The sequence below is a fragment of the Myxocyprinus asiaticus genome, chromosome 9, assembly GCF_019703515.2.
Source record: "Myxocyprinus asiaticus isolate MX2 ecotype Aquarium Trade chromosome 9, UBuf_Myxa_2, whole genome shotgun sequence".
Taxonomy (NCBI): Eukaryota; Metazoa; Chordata; class Actinopteri; order Cypriniformes; family Catostomidae; genus Myxocyprinus; species Myxocyprinus asiaticus.
Genome location: NC_059352.1, coordinates 10,288,665 through 10,303,019, shown reverse-complemented (window position 1 = coordinate 10,303,019; position 14,355 = coordinate 10,288,665). Strand labels below are relative to the sequence as shown.

General features: G+C 35.5%; 1 protein-coding gene across 4 annotated transcripts in view; it reads right to left on the bottom strand.

The window, feature by feature from the left end:
• Positions 1-12,115, bottom strand: part of LOC127445925 (immunoglobulin-like and fibronectin type III domain-containing protein 1) — a 53,041-nt gene extending 40,926 nt beyond the window's left edge. For all 4 annotated transcript variants that reach the window (XM_051706425.1, XM_051706427.1, XM_051706426.1 and 1 more), the window contains exon 1: positions 11,994-12,115. The gene's annotated coding sequence lies outside the window, so the exon portion shown is untranslated. The remainder of the gene's footprint in view (positions 1-11,993) is intronic.
• Positions 12,116-14,355: the final 2,240 nt, after the last annotated feature.

Below are 14,355 nucleotides of genomic sequence, written 5' to 3'. Positions count from 1 at the left end.
GTGATGCCTTAAAATGCTATATAGGTAGGTAGCTCACTAGGTTTTGGAACAGAGCTTTTGTATTTCATATAATCTAGTAGATTAAGGCCATTGATGACACTTTTCTTTCTTGTCCGTAGACTGCTGTTAATAACATTCTCAATCCCATCTCAGAACCTGAATGAGGTCTTTTATGCATTGGCCATTTTTTCATAAATAACTCATGGCATCTGACAAACGGCATATTACAGAACATTTCATACACAATTGTGTCATGATTGGCCTCTTCTAGACACGGCACAAAGTATAATGGGCTATAAATGCAAGCGCTATTGGGATCACAAGATGCTGAAGCCTGACATCTAAGTGTCATCCCTCAACATGCTTGTGATTCATCACACACATCATTATGCATGGTTTGGCTTGTCATTTATGTTGGCGATAAACCCTGCGGCTATTATTTCCATTGGTTTCAACATAGACAATAACTCTATGGCAGCAATATTACTACCACGAATAGTAATAAGAATTATGGTAAAAAAATATCATCTTAAGCTTTAACAAGTGAATGCATGTGCCATATAATGAAACCTTGATATCTGTTATACATTCACTAATTACAGGCTACACTCACACAGTCAGTGTTCAGGATCGACTGTATTTACTACTAACAGGCGTGACTCTCAAATTGTTCTGTAGAAACAACAGCAGACAGAAGCAGATCCAATACAGTATTTATTTGAAATAATGTCTGAATGATCAGGTAACTGAGGATAATCAATTTATCTAACTTGCCATAGCCTTTAGTAAAGTCTGTAACCATAGTGACAGTAAATATTAAGACTATGTATTACAGATATTGGAAGAATTCACTTAAGAATGAATTACACACGCTGATAGTTGGATTATTTGCATGCACTTTCTGCATTGTTTTAACACCTGATTCACTAAATAAATTATGCAAATCAGGTAATTGTGCAAAAGCCAAAAATGTAGTGCTGAATGCACTTTGCATGGCACAAATCCAGATATTACATGTCAGTTCTAAGTGCTAGGTAGTTGGAGATACAATAAACACACCCCAATCAGCCATACTTTGCTATGACTTTCCAATATCGCTCCACCACTGCGATCCAGACACCTGAATCAACTCTTTAAAATGCCAAAAGTACATAATTTGATGAATTACTGCTGTCATGATTGCTAGAAAATGTACACGAACAGCTTTACTTGAAAGGTAATAGCGCAACGTTAATTAGCAACAGGCAAATAGCTCTGACTTTGAGATGTTTGTCCTAAAGAAAATGTTAATTACTTAATTTAATTACGCAGGAGTAGTGCTATTCCAGAGCATTTATCACCTGAATTCTCTCTTCGATAATGCTGTTGATTATAGAGGGGACCTTTTAACTTGGTACATTATGAAAATATTAATTTGGCAAATTTTATTTTATCACTTATTATTCATTGGTCACATTTTAGCTTTTTAAAAATGTAAAAATTCAATGTGTTCCATCAATAAATATGATGTCTAGAAATTGCATATATTATACTGTGTATATATATATATATATATATATATATATATATATATATATATATATATATATATATATTTACATTCACTGAGCACTTTATTAGGATGCTGTAGCCCATCCGCCTCAAGGTTTGACATATACAATTGTACAGAGTGGTTATCTTTGGTTGCACTAACATTTTGTTTAGACACAGTACCAAAAAATGCCACTTGGTGACACCTAAGCTCTACTTGAATGGTTGCTGGCTAGTCCAGTCCTTATCAAAAGTATCATCTGGAGACATTTTGCACATAAAAAACTAAAATAATAATAAAAAATAAAAAATAAATAAAAGAAAGAATTTATTACAATAGTTTGAGTAAGATGGTGTTACCTAAATGAATCTGACAGAAATCAATTATTTGTCTCTATAAAAATGTATAGTGATAGTCTTACAGCTATTTTCCCCAGCAATAACAATTTTCCAGTTTTTTATTTTTATTATATATATATATATATATATATATATATATATATATATATATATATATATATATATCAAACTATTTGAATTGATCAGATACTATAATTATATTAGTAAAAGAAACTACAAATCCCTTGTTCAAAACACTACAAACATGTCGCTGGGCTGTTATACAAAGGAAACTTAGCAAAGAAAGAACATTTGAACATGCATCATAATGCTCTTTGCAAACATGATACATCAACCATGGAGAATCTGTTGATATTTCTTTATATTCTCAGTACTTTTGGACAAAATCTCTTGATGGATGTTATGTTATGAACTTCTTGTGATACAAAGCAAGCCCCATGATTGCATGATTGTACATCTATGCATCGCGATTTCATAATAAAAGTCATTGTTTCCATTATGATATTTTTTTTATTTTAGTTTTTTGGTGCGAAATTTTGGCACTAATTAATGCATTACTGTAATTGAGTCATTCAAATCGCAAAACAGTGGGCATATTTCGAAACTAGAGACTTAAAGATTTCAAACCATATAAGGTTTATCAAGATTAAAGTAGGATTTGAATGTAATATAGTCCAATAAACATAAAAAATAAAAAATAAAATAAAAAAAGTCCCAAATAAGGGAATTAAAGTTAGTTTTATATACTGAATAAAAATTATTCAGTTAAAGGAATAGTTGATAATTAAATGAATATTTGCTGATGATTTACTCACCCTCAGGCCATCCAAGATGTATCGTAGTTTCTTTCTTCATCAAAGTCCTCAAGTATGTAAGCTCGTTGGCAGGAAGTGCGTCATTGTTTACAATAGAAACTTGCACAGAGCACAGACCAAGTGCCGTTCACAAACCAAAACAGTCCAAAACAATTTCAAAACAATATAAAATAAAAGAAAAAATAATTTCCAAATAATAATGAAAAAAAAAGAAAAAAAGAAAAAACAACGTAAACAATGACACGCTTCCTGACTCCTCCACGTGACGCGTGACCTTACCAAGAGCTTACGTCATTCCTCTCATGAGCGCACGTCACAGAGATGTAAGGAAGCGAACATTTGTTGTTAAAAAGTATATAAGTATTGTTTTGTTTAAAAAAAATAATCAATCGTTTGCGTTCAGAAGAACTTTATTTGTCGACTGGAGTCGTGTGGATTATTTTGATGCACCCTTAATATGCATTTTGGACTGTCAAAAAATGGAGGACATTCACTTGCATTGTTTCGAGGAGGCCTGAAATGAAATCCTAAAAGTCTTAAATTCTGTTTTGATGAAGAAAGAAAATTATCAGCAAATTTTCATTTTTGGGTGAACTGTTCCTTTAAGGGATCCTCTAATTGCTCAAATGCCACTTTAGAATGTTTCATCCTTTTAAGCTTTATGAGCAGACTTGTTGTCATTATTGCCAATTAAAATGACTGTTTAATTCAGTTTCATCAGTGGACCTACTATAAATATTTCATTAAATGTAATCCGATTCCAGAAGGAAAGTCCAAAAATCCCGCTAGAGTCTTTGTGCACGCGCACTGGAAACAGCCAGCACATCTCCACGGTCACATGACTGTGATGAAATGAAAAAACAAAAAAAAAAAAAAAAAAGAAAGAAATAGGAAAGAGCATGTAACGTTATATTATTGACATTAAATAGTATTTTGCCAATTCAGAGCCTATTAAACTACATTAGTGAAAATTTCCTCTATGCTGCTGAAGTGTACAATTAAATTAGATATAAAATTAGATATTCAATACTTCAACAACTTTTATTACTTCAAAGAAAATGCAAATGTTTAAGTTTACAAGGCATAAAAAATAGGACCCGATGAAATATTTTTTTCCCTAATTCTTCTTTGTTTTCCATTCTATTTTTTCTGAATTCTATGTTTAAGAGATTTTTTTATTATTTATTAAAAATATGACTAATCAAACAAATTTATCAAATGAAATTATTTTATCAAATAAAGTGCTTCAATAACATCACAGCTGGATCTAAAACAGTTTTATTTATTTATTTATTTATTTTGTCAAATAACGTGAGCACAACATAGAATCACTGTAGTAAATTAAAAACTTAAAGTACATTCAGTACAACAGCACACTTGCTTGTGAAATTTGCTAAAATATAATTATTCTGATATAATAGTAATGATAATCATATTTATAATAATAATAATTAATATTATTATTATTAAAATGAATATATATATTTTTACAATGCTGTATTAATATATATTTTTGTCAAAACGTCTTTAATTTCATGCTTCTATTTAAACCAAACTTTTATTTTGATGGATCGCTGTGTCAGTTTCTATGTCTAAGTGTGACGGAAGTTTCACACTTCTGAATAAGCAGTTCAGAGGCTGAAGAGGCTACAATTTAATCAAATAAATAGTCTGGAATGTGTTGCACACTTCACATTAAATGAGCATTTTGCTTTCTGTAATATAATACACAGCTTACAGAAGTCATAATGTGATGTTTTTAGCAGGTCAGCACCTTCATACATCACTTTTAAACATGCAACACAAGAGAACTGGATATTTCTTAAATGAAATTGCAGGCTGCTGTGGTTTAATAATAAGACTAGGACACATGTACAACACATTTACAAGATCAACGGAAGATTTTGAACGCACGCAGTACTGGCCCGAAAGGGCGAAACTCTCACACTGGCCCCGGGCTGGCCAAACTTAATGTTGAACCATGTTAATAAATGTTTAATTAGGAATACATAGATCTAGCTTTAGATTAGGTCATACAAAATTCTTAGCTAGCCATTAGTAAGTGCTTTATCACAGCCTTTATTAAGCATTAATTTATTTAATAGTAAGTGTTTCTAAAACAATAAGCACATTAATTAAGCAGAAATGTGTATCCAATTCATTACATATTTAATATCTTTATGAACTATGAGTTTAGGCTTTCCTAATGTTCTCATAAACACTTCTTTACCACTGGTTTGCATACACTAAATACATCAGTTAGGCAAGTTGTTCACTAAGGATAAAAAAAAAAACACAAACAAACTGCCTTTATATGAACTTATTAAACAATAATAAATCATTTGCTAAAGTGAATAAAAACAAACAACATACTATTTATATGTAGCTTATTAATGCATTAATAATGTAGACCTAGGGACAATAATTTATAAATGATCAATTAACTATAAACTAATGCTTTACAAATACTTTATACCATGTAGTTATTATAAAGTGTTACCAAAAGATACTTTTAACCCAGCCCTACTGGTTAGTTAATAAGACCCAGGTTTTTGCTTAATATTGCATGCAAAATTGGCACAACTGTTTCTTGAATTCTCTCCTCAGAATCTCCATGTTAAAATTATTCAAAAGCTCATTTTGTTTTGGGTGTTTCTCAAATATTAGAAAATGTCCTTAGCAGCACTGTGACTTGGCTTCTGTTCATTTAAAAAAAAAAAAAACCCTCCTGAGCAAAATATCCCAACATGTACGCTTGCCAAGCTGGAGGTCTTCTCCAGTTAACATGCAACCTGAGCTTCACACCACACAGCACAATATCACATGCTTATATGGTGGAAGAAATCAGCACTTCATCACTTCACCTCTCTTCCATGTTTGGCATTCTATGCTTAAAAGTATTTATATGCCTCTATTACTTAACAGATTAGCTGTTTATTGTGTAAGGATTGGCTGGGTTAACTTAGCTTTTACCGTTTCCACCTCTGTCTCTGATAAGGAGAACCACTGCATAAAAGGAAACATTTTCATCTTGGCAAGAAAACGGAGCCATGTTTCGTAACATAATTACATGCCAGCGGCTGACTGGGCTGTACAGCAGTAATAGCAGTGCATGAGTAAGCTACCACTTCACACGACTATATGAAAAGCTAGTTTAATGATATGCTCAAATTTTAAACTATGCCTCTAACCTCTTTTCCTCTTACAAAATTGCCCTGCTGACATGTTTAGTAGGACACAGTTATTAGTCAATGATAGGCTACCATGCCAGCATCGGTGATGCAAGTTATTTACATATCTAGAAACTGGGAAATTCACTAAGATAACTACTTAGTGACTAATATCATACAAATCATTAGCGAGAAATTCATTAGTAAGGTGACATTTATGTTAACGCCAATATTTTGAAAGTGAAAGTAAAAATGGAGATTTATGGTAAAAAATTACTTAAATATTGATCTGTTTCTTACCCACACCTATCATATTGCTTATGAAGATATGGATTTCACCATTGGAGTCTCGTGGATTATTTTTGCGGCCTTTATGTGATTTGTGGAGCTTCAAAGTTCTGGTCACCATTCCCTTGCATTGTATGGACCTACAGAGCTGAGATATTTTTCTAAAAATCTTTGTGTTCAGCTGAAGAAATAAAGTCATACACATCTGGGATGGCATGAGAGTGAGTAAATAATGAGAGAATTTTCATTTTTGGTTGAACTACCCCTTTAAAGCTTTACTGTTTGCCGATTTTATATACACTGCTGTAATTGTATTTGTTGTAACTTTCTGTGATTTGTCATTTGGTGATTATTCAGACCTCATCTTATTTTTAAAGGGATAGTTCTTATCATTTACTCACCCTCATGCCATCCCAGATGTGTATGACTTCCTTTCTTCAGCAGAACACATTTGAAGAAAAATAGAAAAATATTTAAGCTCAGTAGGTCCTTATAATGGAATTGGATGGTAACGTGATTTTTGATGCTCCAAAAAGCACAGACAATCAGCATTAACGTCATCCATACGACTTTAGTGGTTAAATGAATGTCTTATGATCGCTTTTGGTGCAAAAAAGTTCAATAATTAAGTACTTTTTTACTATAAATCATCGCTTCCATTAAGCTGCGGTATGCAAATTCATGAGAGGGCTGAGGTCTCACGAGAAGTGATGCATGCGTGACACACGCAGAAGAACAGGTCTGTTTACAACTGAGTAGGAGGAACGCTGTACAGACCGAATGCTGTAAACAAACTATAGCAAATTTAAACAAAGATGTCAGAAGATTTTGATTTAAGAGGAGAAAAGGAGATACAAGTTTTTGCACAGCCATATTTATTTGAACCTGAGTACTCTGATCAGGATCACAGGGATATGGAGAAAGCTGAACCAACAGCAGCACCACAAAAAGCTTCAGAGAGACAGAGAGCTCAGGAGACTTAGTGGTGCACATGAAGGCAATGCCATGCAATGCCAACAGAGGTAGAGTGCGTCTGCTGTAACGAATGGAATATTGCCATGTCATCGCTGAAAAGTTTGCATGACCTCATACTGCTGCTTACAGGACGCGATGATTTAGAGTTTAAAAGTTCTTAAATATTTATCTTTTTTGCAACAAAAGCGATCATATCACTTTATAAGACATTCATTTAACCACTGGAGTCGTATGGATGATGTTAATGCTGATTGTCTGTGCTTTTTGGAGCATCAAAATCGTGTTACCATTGACTTCCATTATAAGGACCTACTGAGCTGAGATATTTTTCTTCAAATGTGTTCTGCTGAAGAAAGGAAGTCATACACACCTGGGATGTCATGAGGGTGAGTAAATGATGAGAGAATTTTTGGGTGAACTATCCCTTTAATATGTTTTTATTTTTGGTTATCACTGTCATTGTAAATTTGTCTATTAATGATGAGGTCCACGCACGTAGATCGTAAAGAGTGAGGGAGCTGGAAAACTTGTTTTTTTCAAAACAAACATAGTGGATTTTCCAAAATTGTATTTAAAAATGTTCATTGACTATGCACTTTTTCACTGGGTCCTCTAGCACATCATGGCGCCAGGCAGCCACTTATATCGCCTATAGGACGGGCCGGCCCTGGTTCCTGAACTTGCTATAGCAACATGTCAGCTTCCTATGTGATCATGTTGGTGTGACATGAAAGCATGTCTTATTTCCTGAGCAGTGATTATTTTAGTAATAACCCAACAGAGCCGTGCATAACTACGATTCTTAGCCCACTAGCCAGGCATGCAATAAATGCAGTATCGGTTGGAGTGTTTAGTCCACTTTTAACTCTTAGGGAAAGCTGGCAATGAGCCCCCAAGGTCTTAGATTGTAGTAGCATATGTTTTAGGTAAGGAAATAGTCACCCTATAAATCAGTCTGCACATCAGTGCTTTATTTTGAAGACATGTGATATGATTCCACTGGGTGTTTAAGTGAATAAAATCACCCCCAGTAATAGGCACAACCAATTTTGCTCAGTCCATCACCTAGTTTCTTTGATTGCCAATAAAATCTCGTCTTCGGTCCTTTTAAACTTGCCCAGATAAAATAGCTCCCTCGGATAGACTCTCCAGGCATCTCAAATGCCCCTGTGCAACTCTTAGCTCTCACAGTGCTCGAGATAAAAAATTGTGGCTCCCAGTGGACAACATTTAAAGTTAAATTCATGTAAAGCTGTTGCCAGAGACAAGATTTACTGATGAATAATGATTGCTGAGCCATTTTTGCTGTTGTTGTTTATTTCGTTTTTCTAATTGCTAACATTTCAGGGACAGCTTAAACCTTGTAGATTTGTTTTCTGCACTGTCTAACCACATTTTTAATGCAATAATGCAGATGCCAAGAAGAAGAACAGTCATTGTGGATTCACTTTATAGTCATGCTGAATATTTAAAAAGATGCCCATATATATGAAGATTTATGATTTGATGATGTTACAGTGTGTAAGGGCTTGTTACTTTTTTGTACACAGCTTCATCACCATCACAGTCTCACATCATTACCACATAAGAATCATTCTAGGTAAAAATAGGAGAGTATACCTACATAAAGATTGTCTTGGTTTGCCTTTGGGTGATAATGATGTTAATGGACCTTCCGTATTTGAGGAATCATACATTTATTTCACAGATCAAATTGTTTATTGTTTTGCTTTGAGAGTTTTTGTCACATTTGAGTGGCTTACACCAATCTGAGAAGTATGTAAACAAAACTGTTGAGTGCAGATAAGGAGAAGTGGATGCAGTATTTCATTTTTGTACTATATAAGCACTTGTAAAAAAGTTGGTATGGTAGCACTACTTGTATTGTGTTCTTCCTTGGATTAATCACTTTTGCGTGTATTATTCTCATTTGCTCTCATTTGCCCTAATTTTGGATAAAACCATCAGATAAATGAATAAATATAATGTAAGTTAAAAAAATAAAATAAATAAATAAATAAATAACATCTTTTTGGTGTTAAACTATCTCAAACCTAAAAAAAAAAAAAAAAAAACTGCAATTCCTTGGTCTTTTTAAGCTGTAACAAAAATGTTTTATTACCCTCCCAAATCGTTTAAAAGGATAGTTCACCCCAAAATTAAAATTGTCAAATCATTTACTCAACCTCATGGTGTGTATGACTTTCTATCTTCATTAGAACACATTTGAAGACAAATTGAAAAATATCGTAGTTCAGTAGGTCCTTCAAATGCAAGTGGATGGGGATACAACCTTTGAAGCACCAAAAAGAACAGACAGTCAGCATAAACATCATCTATATGACTCCACTGGTTAAATTAATGTCTTCTAAAGTAAAACGATCACTTTTGCTGCAAAAAAGATCCATATTTAAGTACTTTTTAACTATAAACCATCGCATCCATTCGGCAGCCCTAAGCGCATTCAGGAGAGGGTGGAGTTCACACAGTCTCATGTGACATATTTGCGTTGGCATGTTATGGATCTAATCTTTTCTCTCAGCTGAGACATCCAGGATGAGCACAAAAATGCCCCATTGTGAGTAAACAAACAGATAAAACCAATGAAAATTCTGAACAGCGTTCCGCCTTCTCAGTTGTAAACAGCGCTGCTCTTCCGGGTGTGTCAAATGTGTGTCTGTTCTCACATGAACATGCCAATGTGATTGCGTCATGCGCATACTGCTGCTGACCGGAAGCGATGATTTATAGTTACAAAGCACCAAAAGCGATTGTTTCGCTTCAGAAGACTTTAATTTAACCAGTGGAGTCATATAGGTGACGTTTATGCTGACTGTCTGTTCTTTTTGGAGCTTCAAAGGTTGTACCCCCATCCACTTGCATTTGAAGGACCTACTGTGCTACAATATTTTTATTTTTTCTTCAAATATGTTCTACTGAAGAAAGAAAGTCATATACACTTGGGATGGCATGAGGGTTAGAAAAATGATGAGAGAATTTTCATTTTTGTGTAAACTAACTCTTTAACATTAGGTTACCTCTACCCACCATTTTTTATTCCACTATTTTTACCCATGTATTAGGGCTGGGTATTGGTTTCCCAATAAGATTCAATTCTGATTCACAAACTCTCGATTCGATTTCCATTAAATTCCAATTTATTAGGGTATACAGTATGATTTTTTGTAATTTTAGTCACATTTTATATTCAAATACATGTATTACATCAATAAATATGATGTGTTTGTAACCGGTCCTGCCCGACCCGCTCCAAGCGGGATTTGAACTGGCATCTCCAGCATGGGAGATGGACACGCTAACAAGGAGGGCTAAAGGCTACAGCCTTTAGTGTCAATCGCTAGTGCGCCTCTTGAGGCCAAGGGAGTGAGGTTTTCACACTGCACAGCTACCTACCATCGGGCTACCGTTACATCTTGAAGTTGCATATATACATTTTGTTGCATGATTTTTGTTTATATTTATAATTTGTACTAATTAAAATATTTACATTGATTTGTAAGTGCTAAAACAATACTGTCTCTTTATAAATGGTGGCAGATCACTGAGCGTCTCACAGAAGCGTTTTGGTTGAGCGCACATTAATGAGAGTGGAGTTGCATAATTCTTTACCGCATCTGTGCTATTTGTGATTAAAATTAAATGTTTATTTTTTGCTGTTTTTAAAAGAGACATTATTCAATGACAAATGGATTGCATGGATCTCATCTTTGGCAACACATTACACAGAATGAGTCAAAACAAAAGTTTACTCTCAACATGCAGTGAAAGGATCTCTGAGCGGAACTTCTTCGCCAATATACTTCTCAGTCACTGGTGAGTGAAATCTGAAAATTTACTTGCCAGTGTTAAATTACAGGCATTTTAAGTCGCATAGCATGAGATTTGGTCACATATGCAAGTGATTTACTTGCATTGTAAATAGTTGCCTCACAGAGGAAAAGATCGATCTTTGGATTTACGAAACGATAAAGAGATCGTTCAAATTAAGTTTGGGATACACCAGAAAAACAATACTTTTACCCATCCCTACTATGTATGTTCTACTAAAATAGCTTAAATTGCATAACTTGTTTTTATTATAAATAAAACCCCTTTGATTAGATCATTTAATAATATTGATTTATTGTTGTATGGACATGACATATTTTGCACACATTCATAAAATTCAGTATAGTGAAAAAGGGAGAAGCATGGACATAGATCCAACCACTGATTTAAAATCCATCATGTGCGTTTGCTTCATTTGATCTGACACCCCTATCTATAGTTAGAACATCTCTGCAAACCTGTTCTGATATGACTTCATGCCAACTGACCAGCAGATCTCACCTCATACTGTAGATTCCAGACCCTGAAACCCAAACTAAGGAGTCAAATTGAGAACACTCAAATGGTTTTATATGTGGCCACCAAACTAGCTGTAACAAAATACCTTTACTGTAAAACATCCATGTTGAGTTCCAATATTGTTACGAGAATATAAAGTAACTATAACTCAAGAATAAGTATATATGGCAGAAGTTGAATATTTTGCAGTTTAGAGTCCTTAGCGTCAAGGTAATCTGAGGTTTTCAGCACTGCATTGTAAAAGCACTAATTTAAGTAGAAGTGCATGCATAGTTCACTGCACCCAACAAAGAGCAAAAGCGTCTCTTGCCATACTTAGTTTGTGTCCCGTTGAAACACAGATCAAATCACGGTGCACAGGTTGGTGCGACAAACACTTTGGTGCAATACAAAGGAAAGAAACTCCTACTATCTTTGTGTTCTCTGTGCATGTTCCTTAGTTTTCTCTCCAAAAATAAAAAAAAAAAAAGCTTTAAAAAGTCCCTACCTGTTCAAAGTTCTCTGTGCTGTTCTGTCTGCTCTTTTCAGACTGTGTTCTAGCCTCTTCTAATATTTGAGTGCTGCTTCCAAGCTGTTCAAGGTAATAAATCCTTTGAGTAGTGTGTGTGCGTATGTGTGTGTCTGCAGCTATTCCCCACGTACTCAGCGTTGGCTTCCACCAAAATAAGGTTCTCCTTTCTGAAGGGAGGGTCTATGTAAAGTTTTATAACACATACTTCCCATTTGGCATATCATAATGTAAAATAACTTCTAAATGATCTAAATCACCTTAATACTAACTATGCAGCTATGTAAATTGAGAACACTTTATTTTGCTACTGTGCAAATTATAATAATGAATTGTTTTTGTGCTTTATTGGAGGCTTTTGTTATTGGATAATGCAGGGGGTCCGCCAATTATTATTTGATCTCAAACTAATTTGTGTGGGGACATTTTTTTTTTAATATGCATAACAAAAACTAAATTAAACAAAAAAACAATATCACGTTAACTTCAACCAAAGCTAAAGTGAAGAAGATGAAGTTGAGCTAAATGTTTTTGTTCTAAAATTAAAATGCTATTAAAAAGTATCTGACTCTGTACATCAATGTTTATAAAGTAAGCATGAAAACAAATACATGTAAATACATTATTTTGGTACTAAACCCAGCAAAAAAAGAAACGTCCCTGTGGCAGGGCGGAGGGCGGGGCCGGGCCGTGATTCAGCACACCCGACCCCTAATTAGGCTGTTTAAGTCCGAGAGGGATAAAAGCGACCGGAGACGGCAGTGCGACAGAGAGAGAGTTACGGGCAGCTGCCCGACACCTGTGTGTGTTTGTCTTTTTTGGTTCAGTTTCTTATTAAACTATTATTTATATTGTTAAGCCTCCTTTCCATTGAACTGTGTTACAGTCCCTTTTTTAGGACACTGTATTTTAAAGTTAATTTTGTAAAAATCCAAATAACTTTACAGATCTTTATTGTAAAGGGTTTAAACAATGTTTTCCATGCTTGTTCAATGAACCATAAACAATTAATGAACATGCACCTGTGGAACGGTCGTTAAGACACTAACAGCTTACAGATGGTAGGCAATTAAGGTCACAGTTATAAAAACCAAGAACACTAAAGAGACCTTTCTACTGACTCTGAAAAACACCAAAAGAAAGATGCCCAGGGTCCCTGCTCATCTGCATGAATGTGCCTTAGGCATGCTGCATGGAGGTATGAGGACTGCAGATGTGGCCAGGGCAATAAATTGCAATGTCCGTACTGTGAGATGCCTAAGACAGTGCTACTGGGAGACAGGAAGGACAGCTGATCATTGTCACAGTGGCAGACCACATGTAACAACACCTGCACAGGATCGGTACATCCGAATATCACACCTGCGGGACAGGTACAGGATGGCAACAACAACTGCCCGAGTTACACCAGGAATGCACAATCCCTCCATCAGCGCTCAGACTGTCCGCAAGAGGCTGAGAGAGGCTGGACTGAGGGCTTGTAGGCCTGTTGTAAGGCAGGTCCTTACCAGACATCACCGGCAACAATGTCACCTATGGGCACAAACCCACCTTCTCTGGACCAGACAGGCCTGGCAAAAAGTGCTCTTCACTGATGAGTCATGGTTTTGTCTTACCAGAGGTGATAGTCGGACTCACGTTTATTGTCGAAAAATGAGCATTACACTGAGGCCTGTACTCTGTCTGGAGCGGGATCGATTTAGAGGTGGAGGGTCCGTCACGGTCTAGGGCGGTGTGTCACAGCATCATCAGACTGAGCTTGTTGTAATTGCAGGCAATCTCAACACTGTGCGTTACAGGGAAGACATCCTCCTCCCTAGTGTTACCCTTCCTGCAGGTTCATCCTGACATGACCCTCCAGCACGACAATGCCACCAGCCATACTGCTTGTTCTGTGTGTGATTTCCTGCAAGAAAGGTATGTCAGTGTTCTGCCAAGAGCCCGGATCTCAATCCCATTAAGCACGTCTGGGACCTGTTGGATCATAGGGTGAGAAGAAATGTCCGGGAACTTACAAGTGCCTTGGTGGAAGAGTGGGGTAACATCTCACACCAAGAACTGGCAAATCTGGTGCAGTCCATGAGGAGGAGACGCACTGCAGTACTTAATGCAGCTGGTGGCCACACCAGATACTGAATGTTACTTTAGAGTTTGACCTCCACTTTGTTCAGGGACACATTATTCCATTTCTGTTAGTCACATGTCTGTGAAACTTGTTCACTTTATGTCTTAGTTATTGAATCTTTTAATGTTCATACAAATATTTACACATGTTAAGTTTGCTGAAAATAAAAGCAGTTGAAAGTGAGAGGACAGTTCTTTTTTTGCTGAGTTTATATGC